General features: G+C 25.2%; 1 pseudogene; it reads left to right on the top strand.

The window, feature by feature from the left end:
- Positions 1 to 12659: 12659 nt before the first annotated feature.
- LOC150028853 (uncharacterized) lies at positions 12660 to 14491 on the top strand (annotated as a pseudogene).
- The last annotated feature ends 2173 nt before the right edge of the window (positions 14492 to 16664 follow it).

Below are 16664 nucleotides of genomic sequence, written 5' to 3'. Positions count from 1 at the left end.
CATGAATAACAACATTTTGCTACGAAATTATTGTGCAGAAATATTGTTAACTAAACTCACACTAACTTAAATAATATATATATATATATATATATATATATTGACATCAATTATAACAACAATATTAATAATAAATATTAACAATAATAAAATTACTCTTTAGAATCAAGTTAGCTTAAAGAAATATAAAAATTATTAGTATAAACTTACATAATACTAACTTAAATAATTATTTAATATATATATATATATATTAAACAAGTAAATATTAACTTAAATAAATATTAAAAATAAATAAAATGAATGTTATTTTAGTTAAACCTTACTTAAATAAATATAAATATTATAATTAAATTAAATTAATATTAACTAATAAATCTTACAAATAAATATATATTAATATCAATTTAACCTACATATATTGATATATGTAATTTTATTCATTTTTCATCATAATCAACATTATTTAACAATTATTTATTAATCTTGCTTTAGTGTTAAATCCATATTATTAGTAGAGGATAAAGAAATATTTCTTCCTATTTCCTACTTAATTTGTCACACTAATCTTTAATAATTTGTCCTTATTTATTGGTTCAAGTGTTTTACATTTTTAGGAACAACTTTGGAGAGTTGCTTCCTCTCCTTTTTTTTTTCAAATCACATTCAAAGCAACAATTATGCAGTGTTGTTTTCTAATTTCATTTTAGGTTAATACAACGTTATGTTAAACTATAGTGCAATAACTAATTATTAAAGCATTAAACAAGTTTGTATGTTAGTAATTTTAGAAAGGGATGATGATATTTTGAGATTACCATTTCTTTCTACTTTCATTGTACAATCACATATATTATTACTTTATTTAAAAAAATTGTATTTATTGTTGTTATTTAAATATAATATTTTTTTTATTAAGAGGAACTGTAAAGTAAAAGTAAGATAGAAAAAAATATATTAAAGAAACATGTATTATTTAAAAGATTTTTCATTTAAGTCACAATTATATGTGTCTTAATTATGATGTAATGGTTAGATTTCTTATTTAAAATATTCCTTATAAGTGTACCTGACAAGGTAATAGAGATTCTAAACTAGTTTGATAAAAACAAACTTGGATTAAATTTAATTATTTTAAACTTATATTTGTTATAAGTTATTTTAAGTCAACTTATAAAAATAAGTTAACCTATAATAATATTTTTTATAATAGTTTTTTTTATCGATCTTCTTTATATCACTACAAAAAATTCATTAAATAAAAAATAATTTTAAAGACTAAAATAATTAGTTGTTATATTAACTAAATTAGAGATATTTTAGATATTAAAAGAATTATTGATTTATAAATTAGTTTATATTATTGATAAATAATTTATAAATTGGTATTTAATTTCAATTAACAATTATTTAGATTATAAATTTTGTAGCAAAAATATTTGTATTAATTAGATATCAATTTAGAAACTATTTATTAATAATATAAATTAATTTAAAAATTAATAATTTTTTTAGTTTCTAAAATAATCTTTAATTTAATTACTATAACAATTAATTATATTTAAAATCTAAAATTAATTTTTATTTAATAATTATTTTTAGTAATGAATAGTATGATTGTTTATCATTCTAATTTATTATCTTATCTTAATCCATCTCATCTTCATAAAATGAATCATTCTCTCAAACTCACCATTATTGCATGACCTTTATATCATCAACATTCTCATTGTTATCTCATTTTCTCTTTCAACTGTAATATCTCATCCAAATTTAATATTGTTTTCGCTACATTAAATATCAAAACCAAAGGCTTGTAATGTCATTAAGATTTCTTCTTATCTCCACTTTTTTTGGACACAAATCATAACACTTTCATTCTTATCATATGCCAAAATATCTCTTACGCTAAACTTTTTTATGGTGCTCTATCAAATCATAAAATAAAATTTCTATCAACTTTTGTGGGTTCACTACCCAGACTTGTAAATTACAATTTACCCACAGAAAATTCTCACGCACTTAAAATTATCTTAAAATAAAGTACATTCTAATTTTTTTATCTATTGACTTGTATATATAGCTAAACTATAATAGAACATTGTCTCAATATAAAAAGAGAAAACAAACCTCTAATATAAACTAAAAAAAAATTTGTAATAATTTAAAATAAAAACAACATTTTCAAAATAATTGAAACGTACAAATTCCTAAAATAATCCCTCTTAAATTTCCACCCCCAATTTAAATGTTTTTCCAACAAATGATGACGTAAAAAAACACAGATATCCAAAGTACTTCACTTATTTAGTTTGTTTAATAAAGTAGGGAACGGAAAAATAAGAACAAAAAAGGCATTAAAAATGTTTCATCCTTAAAAAACGAAAAGAAAAGATTAAAAAAAACTGAAATTGACCTATTTTTATATATTTTCTCTTTTTGAAAAATACTTAAGTGATCTTTACATACAAATTTTGACTTCCTTTGTTATGAAATAATTTTAAAAAAATCTTAAAAGTAGGAAATATTGAAGAGAGAGACATATATGAATTGTTTTTAAAATAAGAAATGGGTGTGGTGGTGAAGTGAAGATCACATCACTCTTTATTAGCATTTTGCCTGCCGTTATTGGGCACTTTCATGAAAAGTAGCGCCCAGTGAATCCAATAAAAAGAAGGGGTAAATTAGTAAATAACTTCACATAGTATCTCATAGCATCATGCCACGTGGCATGCACTCTCCTATTATTATTAAGGTTTATCTTCCGCATGCAACTCAAAAATTCGTTACAAATTATTTGGATGTCAATCTCATTTCATTTTTCACTCAATCACTCATCACCCAACTTCCACTACTTTTATTTTTTTTCTATATATTTTAATAAAAATAATTCCATTTTTTTTCTCAAATCATATTTTATAAAAAAAAATCCATTTTATTAAATCCAACTCCACTTTATTTACTAAAATTCTCTTCTTTATTCCTTTCTTTTATCTATTTTCTTATTACTGCTTCCGAGGTTCTAACTTGGTAATGCTATTAAGTGCATTGGTTCACATACATTAAGTATGAATTTTTGGAAAATATAACTAATATTACATAATAGGTTTTATGTCACAAAAGATATTATAATTTTAGTATACTTTTAAAACAGAATTAATATGATCCTTCTTTCAAAATTTGCGTTAATATAGATTGCATGCATGTGAAATTAATCATTTACATTTGTATTTTTTATAACATATTTTATGTTGAGTAATTAATACGTTCAAATTTTTAATATAAATGTTTATATTAGATTTTATTCATATATATTAACTTTAACACCCAGCCATTTTATTGTCTACGTTTTTAGCTTTCTTTAGTAGCATACAAGTTTAAAAAAAAAACACTTTTTTACCAAACACATTAAAAATATCTTTCTTCGAAGTTATTATATAATATTTTAATTTATTTAGTTTTTGTGAGTTTTAGTTTTTATTCAAATGTATGAATTTTATAAGAGTTATATTTTTTTAATATTTTATTTAGCTGTTGTTAGAAATATATTTTTTTAAAATGGAAAAGATTTTTTTTTATTTTATAACATCAGAATCTTATTTAAAACCTTAATCTTTTTTTTTTTATATCATATCAATGTACTTCAACGAGAAAATCTTAAAATTTATATTTTAGTCATATAATTCAATGGATGATTTACAATAAAAATGTTCTAAAATCAAACCTTTTCCTAATAAAGAATGGAAATCCACATTCTTATGAACGAAAAATGATATAATTATATATCTTTTAAAAAAAATTATACAAATAAAATATATTTATAACATCTTACAAAAATTCAAAAAAGTATAATTTTCACATTTGATATATACAACTATCTAATCAATAATCATTCTAATATTGGTTACATATCAAATACAAATATTAAACAAAAAATAATTTTAAAAATAATATAATTAATTATTATATAGATTAAGTTAGATACTATTTAAAATATTAATAATTTTTAATTTATAAAAGAATATCTAACTTAATTTGTATATTAATTAATTATTTATTATCTCCAAAATTAATTGTTATTTAATAATATTTTACAGTATATTTTTTTAAGAAAATCACACTTACATATCAGGATAAAAACTGTTAAATCAGGCATGGAACAAAAAAACTATATACAGTTGAAAGGTTGAAGTGGCTAATTAAAAGAAAATATTTTTGTTGTTAATTTTTTTAGAAAAACTTATATGTTATCACTCTTTATACCGAAATTTAAATTTAATAAATTTATGTGCACCATTTGCTAATATTATTTATATTATACTAAAATAATAGTTTCTTATTAGAATTGAGTTAATCCCGGTTAATAATATATATTATATTATCGTAAACACTTCTGAAGTCTCGGAAAATTTTTAAATGCCAAATTATATCAATATTTTTTACGGATTCAACACTTTAATTAAACATATAATTTAGTTCGCACAACAAATTTTCAATTTGGTTTTATATAAAGAGATAAATATATTTCTATATACTAAACATAATAGAATATTAATAAAATTTACACTTTGTTTTAACTAATTTGTCCACTAAAACTTGGTTAAATTATTATGTGAAAATTTCTGATTTTTTTTTTCTTTTGAGAGAGAGAAATGCCAGTTGTTAGAAATCATAGTTTTAAATTGACCCTCTTTCTAAATGAAAAGAAAGGTAACTAGAATATAAAATGTTCTTACAAGGATCAAGAACACTAGAATCAGGTTGACAAGATTAATTCTTATACAAATCTTCTAATCTTGGGTTGGACTCTCTCGGTTTCTTCTTGGGCTGGATACTCTGGACTTCTCCTCACGTTGGGTGTTCTTGGCTTCTCCTCAAGGTAGGTGCTCTCGGCTTCTCCTTCACACAGATGGGGGGTGTACCTGCAAGTCGTTCCGATGCCAAAGTCATAAATAATTTAATGATCATTAAAAATCACTCTTACCTACCTCTTATGTTGATCTCCTATTTATACAATTTTCTTAATGAGCTTATGCTTTTACCTTTGGACTTTCTTTCTACACCGTTTTGTTATTTACGCACCCCTAATGCAGACTTTTTATTTAATTAGGCCTTATTACAATAATATTTATATTTTTTTTTATTCTTTTATGCATAACCTCTCGGTTATGTCTTCTATTTAGCTTTCGGCTTAACCTCTCGGTTTTAGCCTACCAATACGTAAAAAAATTAAAATTGTTACTTTTTAATGTATTTTAACAAATAATTAAAGAAGCATGATCACAGTGACTTACGAACAATTAGTTAATGTTTTGAGTTCAAGAATGAATACTTATGATATTGTTTGAGTTTGGTACTTACGAAAACAATTCTTAATAAAAAAATATTTATCTTTTGGTAATGAACCATATACATAATAAAGTGTTTTATGTTAACTTTATCATATATGATATCAATTAAGGAAATTTTAAAACTAATTATAACAACTGATAATAAATTCATTAATTTTAAAAAGTATCATACAAGAGTAGTTTTCTTCCTAAAAAGGTGAATACAAATAAATGAAGCATAAGAAAGAATAGCAGAAAACAGGAGCATTTCTAATGGGAGTGGCCTAGAAATCAAATGAAGTGGTCACGTCATAAAAAACAAGAAATCAATTGATAGGACTTGAGTTGTAGTGACGTAGCACCGAATAATCTCATATCACTTGTTATTACTTTATTGTTTGCTTCAAAGAAACAAGGAGAAAAAACATATCAGTTTCCATCTTATCTTTTATATGTTACACTCATTTATGATCAAAATTTTCACCCTCTACAAAAAAAAATACTTAAAACAAGAACATAAAATATGAAAAACGCGAAAAATGAAAATTATTATTCATTTTAAACTTTCTTCACATTTTAGAAAACAATTAAAAAATAAAATTATATATATTATAATTTATTATTTATAATTTATTCTCTTACCTTTTTAATTTCAAAATTTAATTTATTACTCATTTTTATTTTAAAATTTAATAAAACTAAAAAAAAATAATCAAAATTAGAAAAAGATAATTATTAAAAAATAATATAATTAATTAAATGATAGTGTATTTTACATTGGAAAATGAATTAGTTATTTTTTTATTATTTTATTTTATATTTGTAAATATTAAATTATTTATAAGAAAAATATATTTTGAAGTATTTTTTAGTCATTAAAATAGTTTTTAATTCAATTAATATAGTAATTAATTATTTTATTTTTAAAATTAATTTTTATTTAATGATTAATAATTTTCTTGTATATATAAATATATAGAGAAGAAGTAACACTGTGCTTAATATATAATAAAAGATGTAATATAATAATTGTCCTAGTAACATGAATGTTATATTGTTAGATTTAAGCGAGAAAAGTGTTAAAGAAAAATAAAATATTACTAGAAGGAAATAATATAGAAGAATTGAATTTGATATTTATCCAGTGTAATATTATTTGTGTGTCGGAGTTTGTGTGATTTTGATTTGTGAATGTGTCTGTCTAAATATATGTTTTTTTATGTCGGTATTTGTTTGTATATTCGAGGGCATTCGTTTTTTAATGTGTGTGAATTAAAACAAAGTTAATTTAATTTGATTTGATTTTTATTTTCATTCAAAAATTAAACCAAACCAAATCACATCTATTTAATATTTTATTCAAAATTATTTTTGATAAAAAATAAAATCAGTCAAACCATACTACAAATGCCCCCAATTATAGATCATAACAGGTTGAACATTTGGAACATTATAAGGATGAAAATTTATTGAAATTATTAAATCTTTAAATTGTTTTAATTTTATTATATCACTTATAAATTTTCTGTTTATTTATTATATATATCTGTATTAATTTAAGCAACCCTATTTTTTTTTATTTCTTTTGTGCTTTCTCATTTTCTATTTTTTAATCCAGAAAAAACATTAATTTAAAACTTTAAATGAGTAATGATTAATATCTATAAAGTAAATATTCAAACATTTTCAATTCACATACATATAAATAGAAAAATTCAGTTATTCAGTTTCATTTTAAAATAACTACCATCTCTCTAAAAGTTTCCCTTTTCCTTTCTCTCCCTTTTCTCTAAGATTCTGACCTCCTCGTTCATCTGTTTGACGATCAGAGTACGCCATTAGACTCCTGGCAGCCAAGACTACAAGACTGCCCGATCAAAATATCTGATAGAGTAAGTTTATTTTTGTACCCTTTTCCTTTCCTCTCCTTCTCTCTATGATTCTGACATCCTCAGTTATCAGTTTGACGATCGGAGTCTGTCATTGAACTCCTGCCAATGAACTCTACAAGATTGCCCGATCAAAATCCTAAATAGAGTAAGTTCATTTTTGACCCTTTTCTTTGAGTCAAATTTTGAACTGTTGTCTACATGAGTTTTACATGTGACTCTTTTAGCTTTAGGGTTAATCTCTGTTAACTCAAGGTCCTAGTTATATAGTTAGATTTTGATTAGGACTCTGTGGTGCAGGTTAATTACCTTTAAGCTTTTGGTAGATTTGGAGCTCTTAGTGAGCATCAACTAAAGTTCAGGTAAGGGAAGCTAGTCTTATTATTTTCAATAAAACCCTAGGTTAGAAGATTCTGGATGTGGAGGTGACGTGGTCACCAATTCCAATTGTTTTTGCTTGCAGGATTATCTCTCTTGAAGAGTAAAGTAATATATTGACTGGAATGGTTGATTTTGAATCTGTTATGGGAATAATTTGTCGAAATCGTTTGTGATTGAGAATTGAAAGTGTTTGAATGATAATATAAATGAGTTGAACTATTCTTTTTTGAATATTTTGGTTGAATTACTTAAGTGAGATGTTTGATGAGAAGTGGTTGTGTGATTTCAGATGATGATTGATTTAAAGAGCATATATTTGGAATTAATTATGTGTTTTAAGTAAAGTTTGAGATATATTTGGATTGTTTAGAAAGTTTATATATATGAAGTGATTGAGTGGTTCATTGATATGTTAAATGAGGTATGTAATGAGGTCAAAGTGTGATCAAGACGTAGTATGTTCAGGAAAGGAAATACCATGTTGAGATTGTTATTAGGGTGTATTGATTTGTGAGTGTCCTGTGAATGAGACGATCCTGACTCTACTGATATAATGGAATCAAATAGATGAAGTTATTCAGTTGGTGAAAGTCGAAGGAGGTCCATTTGGCTGATTCTGAGGTTTGAAAGAACTGATCAGAGCATATCAAATGGATTTACCCTGTCATATGAAGATGATGAGATGATGAGATATTGAGATAATTATGTGCATGGCTGTGTGGGTTTCGCAGTAGTATGACAGGTGCAGGTCTCAGTAAAAGTCTGACATATGAAAGATGAATTTTATGAATGTAATAGACTCTTGATGGTTTGAGAAATCATATGAGAATTGATGAATTATGCTTATTAATTTGAAATTTAAATTATATCAAAACTTTTTATATAGATAGCTTACCCTATTATTTGTTTGTGTTTGTTTCTTTATCTGTGATGATCGTGTTTTACATGGGAGCAGATGAGATTTCAGGTGATAGAGCTCCTTAGCTGGATAATGAGATAGTTTTATTTAAATGTTTTGTTTTGTTGTTAAAACTTTTGATGTATATATATTAAATCCCTATGAAGAGGGATATTTCTTTTGAGATACACATATGAGAAAGTAGTATATATTATTTGTAATTAGATATTGCTTGTTTTACTTTTATTACATTATATATGGGTAAAATTAAGGATGTTACAGTAATACGGACACTGACATGTACACTGATACATGGATACGGATACAAAAATACATATAATTTTTAAAAAACATATAATTTTTAAAATACATATAATTTTTAAAATGTAAGATATAAGGACATAGATTTATATATTATATAATTATGAATTATATAAATTGACAATAAAGATTTATGTGTATAAGTATGTTTCAAATTATTTTTTGAAGTAGTGAAAGATGTTTTTCATTACTAGTTCAAACAGATTTATTTTTCATTTTTATAATTATAATAAAAATTTATATAATAAATTTGAGTTTTTAGAAAATTAATATATTTTTTCTTTTTAAAATTGTGTTAGAATCGTACTAGAATTATCATAAATCCAACAAATACTTTTTTAATTGTACACTACACGAATACATGTCTTATACGTGTCATACGAGTGTTGGTGTCCAATACAAGTATCCGACACCGACATGTCATTTAAGAGAAGTGTTGTCGAAGTTAATTTAGTATAAAATATTTTTTAATGGTCCTGATCTATTGAGTCATGCATGCATGATTTTTAATTTTTATATTTTAAGAAGTTATCACATGAATTAATGACTTCATTAACTCTCTTTTATCTTACACAAAACTAATTTATCTCAAAATTTGAAAAATAAAATAGGTGAGTATTAACCAATTACGTGTGACAGATTTTTTAATACACAAAAGTTCATTTTGTAAATAATTTTTAATATGTTTTTCTATATCTTTTAATATTTTTCTTAGAATTTTTAATCATTAGCTTTACTAATACCCAATTGAAATAAAAGTTGTGTTTATTAAAAGGTTAAATATTTTTAATATGTAATTAAAATTATTAAAAGAGTTAAATATGTTTTTTATTTCCTCTAGGATAGATTTTTGTTTTTAAGTCTAAATTTTCAACCTATAATGAGAAAATTATTGAAATATATTTTTATAATATTTTTACATAACAAACAAATTAGTAATGTGTATTATATTATAATATTCATATCAAGTATAAGTCAACCTAAAATATTTTAATTTTTTATTATACTAAAAATTCTTTTATCAGATAAGAAAAAATGGTAAAAATTCATTCTAATAATTTATTTACTAAAAAAACTCAGAAAATTTAGAATTCGAATTAAAAATAAAAATATATGTAATTTTTATTAAAATAAATGTGAAAAGAGAGCCTTCTCTTCTCTTTCATTCTTCTCCTTACTTGTCATGGTCATGGCCTATATTAAACTTCATCTCTCCCTTCTCCCTGTGCCTCCCTAAAACTTTTATTAAATTTATAATGCTCCTGTAATAAATCATTATAATAATAAAATGAATGTTAATATTTTATGTTATTTTTTTACTTTTATGTTATTTGGACAATTAAACATGCGTGATAACTCTCCCAGGTGATTTCGCTTAGGCCCAATTCACAGTAGTTTTTCTTCTCCAGAGATGAATCGATGAATAGAAAAAGGAAACCAAATTATACAATCCAAGAGTGACATGCCCATGTAAGAGACAACACCTTTATTTTTTGTGTATAAATTTATTTTTTATTAATAATATAGAAAATATAAAATTAAGTTTCAATTGAGAGTCATTCAAACTTAATTACTTTATTAGTTTATTATTAAATATATTTATTAGATTTTAATAAACATATTTATTATTTAAGAGAAGAAAAGTAAATCTTTAACAAAAGATTAAAAAAATTAGAAATTAAGAATACAAATTATATATAGGTACAAGGGATATCTTTCCTATTACAAAGAAGAAAGACATAGACAATGGAAATCACAGTTAGCCTTTTAAATAAATAAAAAATAGATAATGATATTCTACCATCTCGGACATCTATATCCACTATTTTACCACCTAAGTCCAAACCTTATAATAAGTAACTTACTCTCTATATAGAAATCCATTCCTACATGAGTTTTCATATATTATTGAAATTTTTGGACATCATTAAAGATTAAAAATGTTTTTGTCCAATAGTAATAAGTACTATGTTAATTTAGTAATTATTATAATTTTTTTAAAATTAAATAATTACTAACAATAGTAAATCAAATAGTAACCAAAGTTATCGGTAATACTTTTAATAAATAGGTTGCGACTTAGTACACTGTTTTGGCAGATATTTTTGATCTTTAATATTAATTGATAGTTAAAATCTGTTAATTAAAAACTAATTTATAAATTTTATTAATAATATCAATTATTTTATATATTAAAAAAATTTAAATTTTTAAAATAATATTTAATCTAGTCTTTAAAAATAATTTTTATGTAATGATTTTATTGTAATATTAGAAGTTATGATGATAGAAGCAATATGAGAGAGGGGTGTTACTGCATGAGCAAACTTGGGTAGGGTTTTTGCGGATGCATTGATGGATCCTCTGCAAATGGAAAATAGCATAATAGCAGAGAAGAGGGATGTGGCAATGCAGGTAATTAAAAAAGAGAGTTATAATGCAATCAATAGTGGAGCAGAATTGGGTAGTGCTTGTGTTGTTTTAAAGGTGAAAGTGCTGGCTTGGTTGAGAAGTTTGTTTTGGTTGAGCATTTGTCAAAGATGGGCCATCAAATGGAGAATACCATTGTATCATGTCCAGAAGGAACAAGTCTGTCAAATTTGCTTTCTGTGTTGTATTAGTCTCATTGTTATCCATCTAAGAGCTTTTTAGAACTGGTTCTTAAGCAAGCTTTTGTTAGGAATAACCTCATAGCAGCAAAGCTAATATTTGCAATCTGTTCTGTTGCAAACTGCCTCGGCACTTTTTGCAGTGATTTTGCTGGATTCTGAACTTCTATGTTAAATAGTGAGGTTTTAGGTTCTTGTATTAAGATTAAAACATTTTAAAGCGTTTCCTTTAATTTTATTTATTTTTCTGATAAGTTCAGAACTTTTAATTTTGTTTATTTTTCTGATAAGAAAACAACAATATGAGAGAAGAATTCAATAGATTACGCATATTATTCCTTAATAATTTTCTGTTTGCATACAATCTTTATTTTTCTCATGTTTTACAAATTATAACTTTGCATTGTTGTCACTACGTCATTATGAAATAAAATCAATTTTAGAGACAAAAACAATTAATTGTTACAGTGACACTACAAGAAAATCATGAAATAAAAACCAATTTTTAGAGAGATCAAAATAATTAGTTGCAATAATAACTAAATTAAAAACCATTTTAGAAACTAAAAGAAAAATTGGTTTCTAAATTAGTTTTTATTATTATTAAATAGTTTCTAAATTGATATCTAATTAGCAACGAATGTTTTAACTCCCAATTATTTAGTTTCTAAATTTGGTCTCTAAAATCTTGGTTGCTAATTAGATACCAATTTAGAAACTATTTAACAATAATAGAAACTAATTTAAAAACAATTTTTTTTAGTTTAAAAAATGGTCTCTAATTTAGTTACTATTGCAACTAATTATTTTGGTCTCTAAAAATTGGTTTCTATTTCATGATTTTCTTGTAGTGTGACTAAATTAGAGACTAAATTTGATTTTAAAATGACTTTCTATTATTGTTAAATAGTTTCTAAATTGGTATCTAATTAACTATCAAAATTTTAACTATTAAATATTCAGGTTCTAAATTTGGTAGCAAAAACTTTGGTAGCTAATTAGATACCAATTTAAAAACCATTTAACAATAATAGAAACTAATTTAGAAACTAATTTTTTTTAACCTCTAAAATGATTTCTAATTTAATCAATATATTAATTAATTATTTTTTGTCTCTAAAATTAGTTTCTATTTAATGATTTTATTGTAGTGTGTGGCATTAATAGAAGTAATTCATATTCATCCATTCTTCACTAAATTGACTTTTATTGTGAATATTTTTCTTCTAGTATGGATACCATGTTCCTCAATTCAAATAAAGAATATCATATCATAGCGGAACATTATTTTAGAGTAGATTTTTTTTTTGTTAGAAATGATAAGCAATTGAAAGAGTTGAAGACTATATTTAATGAGCAAGTAATGGAGTTGTTAGCTCTAAGTTTTGCTTTGGTTTTTAATGATGCTTATAAAACTTTTGATACTAACAAAATTTACACTCTTGTAGAGGAATATTATCTTATGGATTTGATGAGAAGGAAAAAGGTTAACTTAGATTTTCAACTTCATCATTTCATTGTTGATGTGCATCAAGATTCAAATTTTAAAAAAATTATCCACAATGTAAGAGTTGCGTGCATGTTGGCAACAACAACAAAAAGTCGAAAGTTTACTATTTGGTTTATTTACTACTTCAGCTTATCATGAATCCCTCAGTTTCTATAACTACAGCTAAAAGATGCTTTCTCTGCAACGAAAACAATTAATATAAAATTGAGAAATAAAATGAAAGTTGAATTTTTTAGCCGATAGTATAATATTTAACATTGAAAGAGATATTGCAATAAGTTTTAGTTCTGACTCACCCCTGCTCCATCCTACACCTACAATAAATATTAAAATTTGTAATAAAAAAATTTTAAAAAAAGAAAACACCTTCTTAATGAAAATACAAGCTAAATGCAAAATGTTTCAAAATTAAAAAAGTTATAAATTTTTAAAAATAATTAAAATATTAATATTCATTGGGATGTAGGGTGGAGTGTGAGTGTGAAATAAACATTTTTGTATTTAATATCTCAAGTCATTGAAAGACCGCAAAGCAACACTTTGATTGAAGGTAATTTACATTACTTTAATGATCCAACTTTATGGTAAGATTGCATATAAATTTGTACATGTATACAATAATGTCACGTATTTAATACTTGATTTATGTAGCTTCACATGAATTATGGTCAACTTATAAATAATTACTTGTTTTTGGATGGTTCTTTAATGACACAATTTGGAACAATGATAGTATACTACTTTGAATCTTTGGGATATATAGTTTTGGTATTCATCATAGTAACATTTGATATTTAATGACAATTATTTGTATTTTTTATGAAATAACTATTGAATGATAACTACTTTTTCTTGAAGTTCATCATTACCACATATGTTTATTTTGACTAGAAGAAATAATAAATTTTATTATTCTTATTTAATAAAAAATAAGTATCATATAAAAAAATTAATGTGGCAGAAATATATGTTATATCTTCCCCCGCAGCACAGGTATATCTTGATCTATATACAAAAGAAATAATAACATATTTGGTGAGAGTTACCTTTAACGTCCCTTGAACTTAAAAACAATTGACCTAATAGTTCTCGTATACTCTCTAAGTTCTTAAAGATTATAAAATTGTAGAGAACAATTAATAAATTTCTAAAAGTGAATCATCAAATAAATAATCGTAAATAACTTAGAGAGAATTAATGAGATTAAGATTTTTTACTGTATATAATCTAATCCAAATGATTGAGATGAGTGGTTATAGTAGAAATGAATGGTTTAGAAATAAAGAAGATTGTTTTATGTGGAAAAAAATGTAATAATAAAATAATTGTTAGTCTGCAAATGGCATGGTAGATTGACTGATGGACAGTAACATGATATAAGATGCAGAGGAAGTAATTGTAGTTTTGGTAAAATAGGAAGAGTAAGATGGTATCTTATTCCACTGAGAGTGGAAAAAAAGATTCATGAAAATCTGTGCTTTTTACGTGCCACTTTTTCAGTGCACAAATATGGGATTTTGTCATGGCTTGTCACTTTATTCTCCAAAAGATGAATTCTGAATTGACCTTTTACTGTTGATGTTCCAGAATAATTTTGAGCACAGCATAGGGCACTGGGGCATTCACTCACTCACTCACTCACTCACTACTAATCTCTCTCTATCAGCTCTGCAATTTTTTAATAGGAAAACAATTATGGTGGTGCTTTTGCATTATGCTAGTTTCGCTGTCTCCAAAAATAATTTGAAGCACATATATACATGAAGATGCCATGCTGTGCCCTCTCGTGTGCCACAAAATTAAATGCCAAAGCCCTCTGTTACAATTTTGTTTGTGCTGTCTGAAAAAGCTGCCTCAGTTTCTAAATCCTCAAGGCTGAAAACAACACGTCATTCAAAATATTTCTCTCTTTTTTGGACAACAATGCTTGAGAGATTCATCATTGATTCATCCACCTACAGAGGGGAACTCCAACACATGCTAGAAATCTTGTAGGGTCATGTGAATATTAGACCTATGGAGAGAGAAGAATGACGAGTGGATGATTACTAGCCTCACAAACCTCATTATTTTTGTTGCTCTACTGGCTTCTCTTGTCTTAGCTAAGATTTTATTTCAGAACATTGGCAAACTAGATATTACATCTTATAAATGTTTCACAGACTAGAGAGACTCATATCAGATTCTAATGCATATGCATGATTGTTGTGATTACTTTCTACACCATTATTGAATTTTGCTTCCAGTGTCATCATCATCCACTGAAATTTTCAGATCATCACAAACAATTTCAATCACATTTACATGTATCTGCAACTCAAAGAGAGATACTTTTTCTTGGAAAAAAAAAAACCATGAAGAGTAGTAATCTTAAATTATAATATCTACATTAAATCAATGCCAGCCATATAGTAAGTGGAGAATTTGTTTAGGTATATGATATGCTGTAAAATATAGAGCATTGAAGGTAAATATAAGTATTTTCTGAAGCTTTGATTTTATTTTGAGTAAAATGAAAGGAAAACTATTAAAGAAATAATAAATTATCAAATTATACATCTATTATTGTATACAATATTGTACGATATTTTATTTAATTATATATAATTAATGTAATAATGATAGTAGATCTGCCTAATTAGATTATAATTTGGAGAGAAAAAGTTTTCTACATTACTACACTGGTATATATTTTCTATAAAAACAAAAAATGCTAAACATTTTTTTTTTCTGTTACATCAATGAACATTTGAACATGTCATAGTTTTTGTCTCATTATTTCACCGGATGAAATCAGAACATAACTATAACAGTGAATGGTATATGAATGGGAACTGGATCTAGCAAAAGAGACAAGTTCCCACAAATTTGATTAAACAGGTTGAAATTTTCGCTCCGATGTTTTTATATGTAATGTCGAACAGCACATCATCATATTTTGTAGAACAAATTTGCAGAAGTTTTGTTTTGGAAAAGGAAGAGTTAAGAATGAGATGGAATAGTTAGGGAATGAGGGGAGAAAAATAAGAAAAATGAAGGAAGAGAATTGGTGATAGTAGGAGGTTGTGGGCAAGTTGGCAACAATGATGTTGACTTGAAGTTGAACCCATTATATCTTTTCCCTTGCATACAACGTCGTGGCCAATTCTTTAATGCCATCAACAAAACTCCACCATTTGATTTGATGTGTGGAACTTTGTGGTCCATATTACTATCCCAGCAAAAAGCACGTGGGTCTTCAATGTTCCGATCCTCTGAATTATGTCTCTCCATGCTTCCATCTGTCTCTACGATCATATCTGCAATCAAAGTGAAGCAATTTTACTACAACCAGAATTGCTGGGTATCTCATCTGATCTACCAGACTGAAGAACCAATATCCACACTTGTTCCATTGGACATTGCATGAATATCAAACATTCGTAGACCAACCAAAAGGTTACAAATCCTTTGATTATTATGTTATGGTGTGCAGTACCATTGAGGTGGTGACTTCACTCACCATTCTATTGAACCTTGTAAAAGATTTGGTAGGCAAGTACAAATACAAGCACATATCTTCTTTATTGTGTCAACAATAACACCCACATCAACACCATATGTTCGTTTTACCTTGAATCAACTTCAACAACATCTATCTACAATTCACATTCAAACAAACTATTCTTAAGACCCTCATATGTGCCCTGGAATTCATTGCTTCTCTTGTCAAATTCAAATTGCAAC

Source organism: Phaseolus vulgaris, chromosome 3 (assembly GCF_051622355.1).
Source record: "Phaseolus vulgaris cultivar YP4 chromosome 3, ASM5162235v1, whole genome shotgun sequence".
NCBI lineage: Eukaryota > Viridiplantae > Streptophyta > Magnoliopsida > Fabales > Fabaceae > Phaseolus > Phaseolus vulgaris.
The sequence above is the reverse complement of the archived record's forward strand: the minus strand, read 5'-3'. Positions and strand labels throughout refer to the sequence as shown.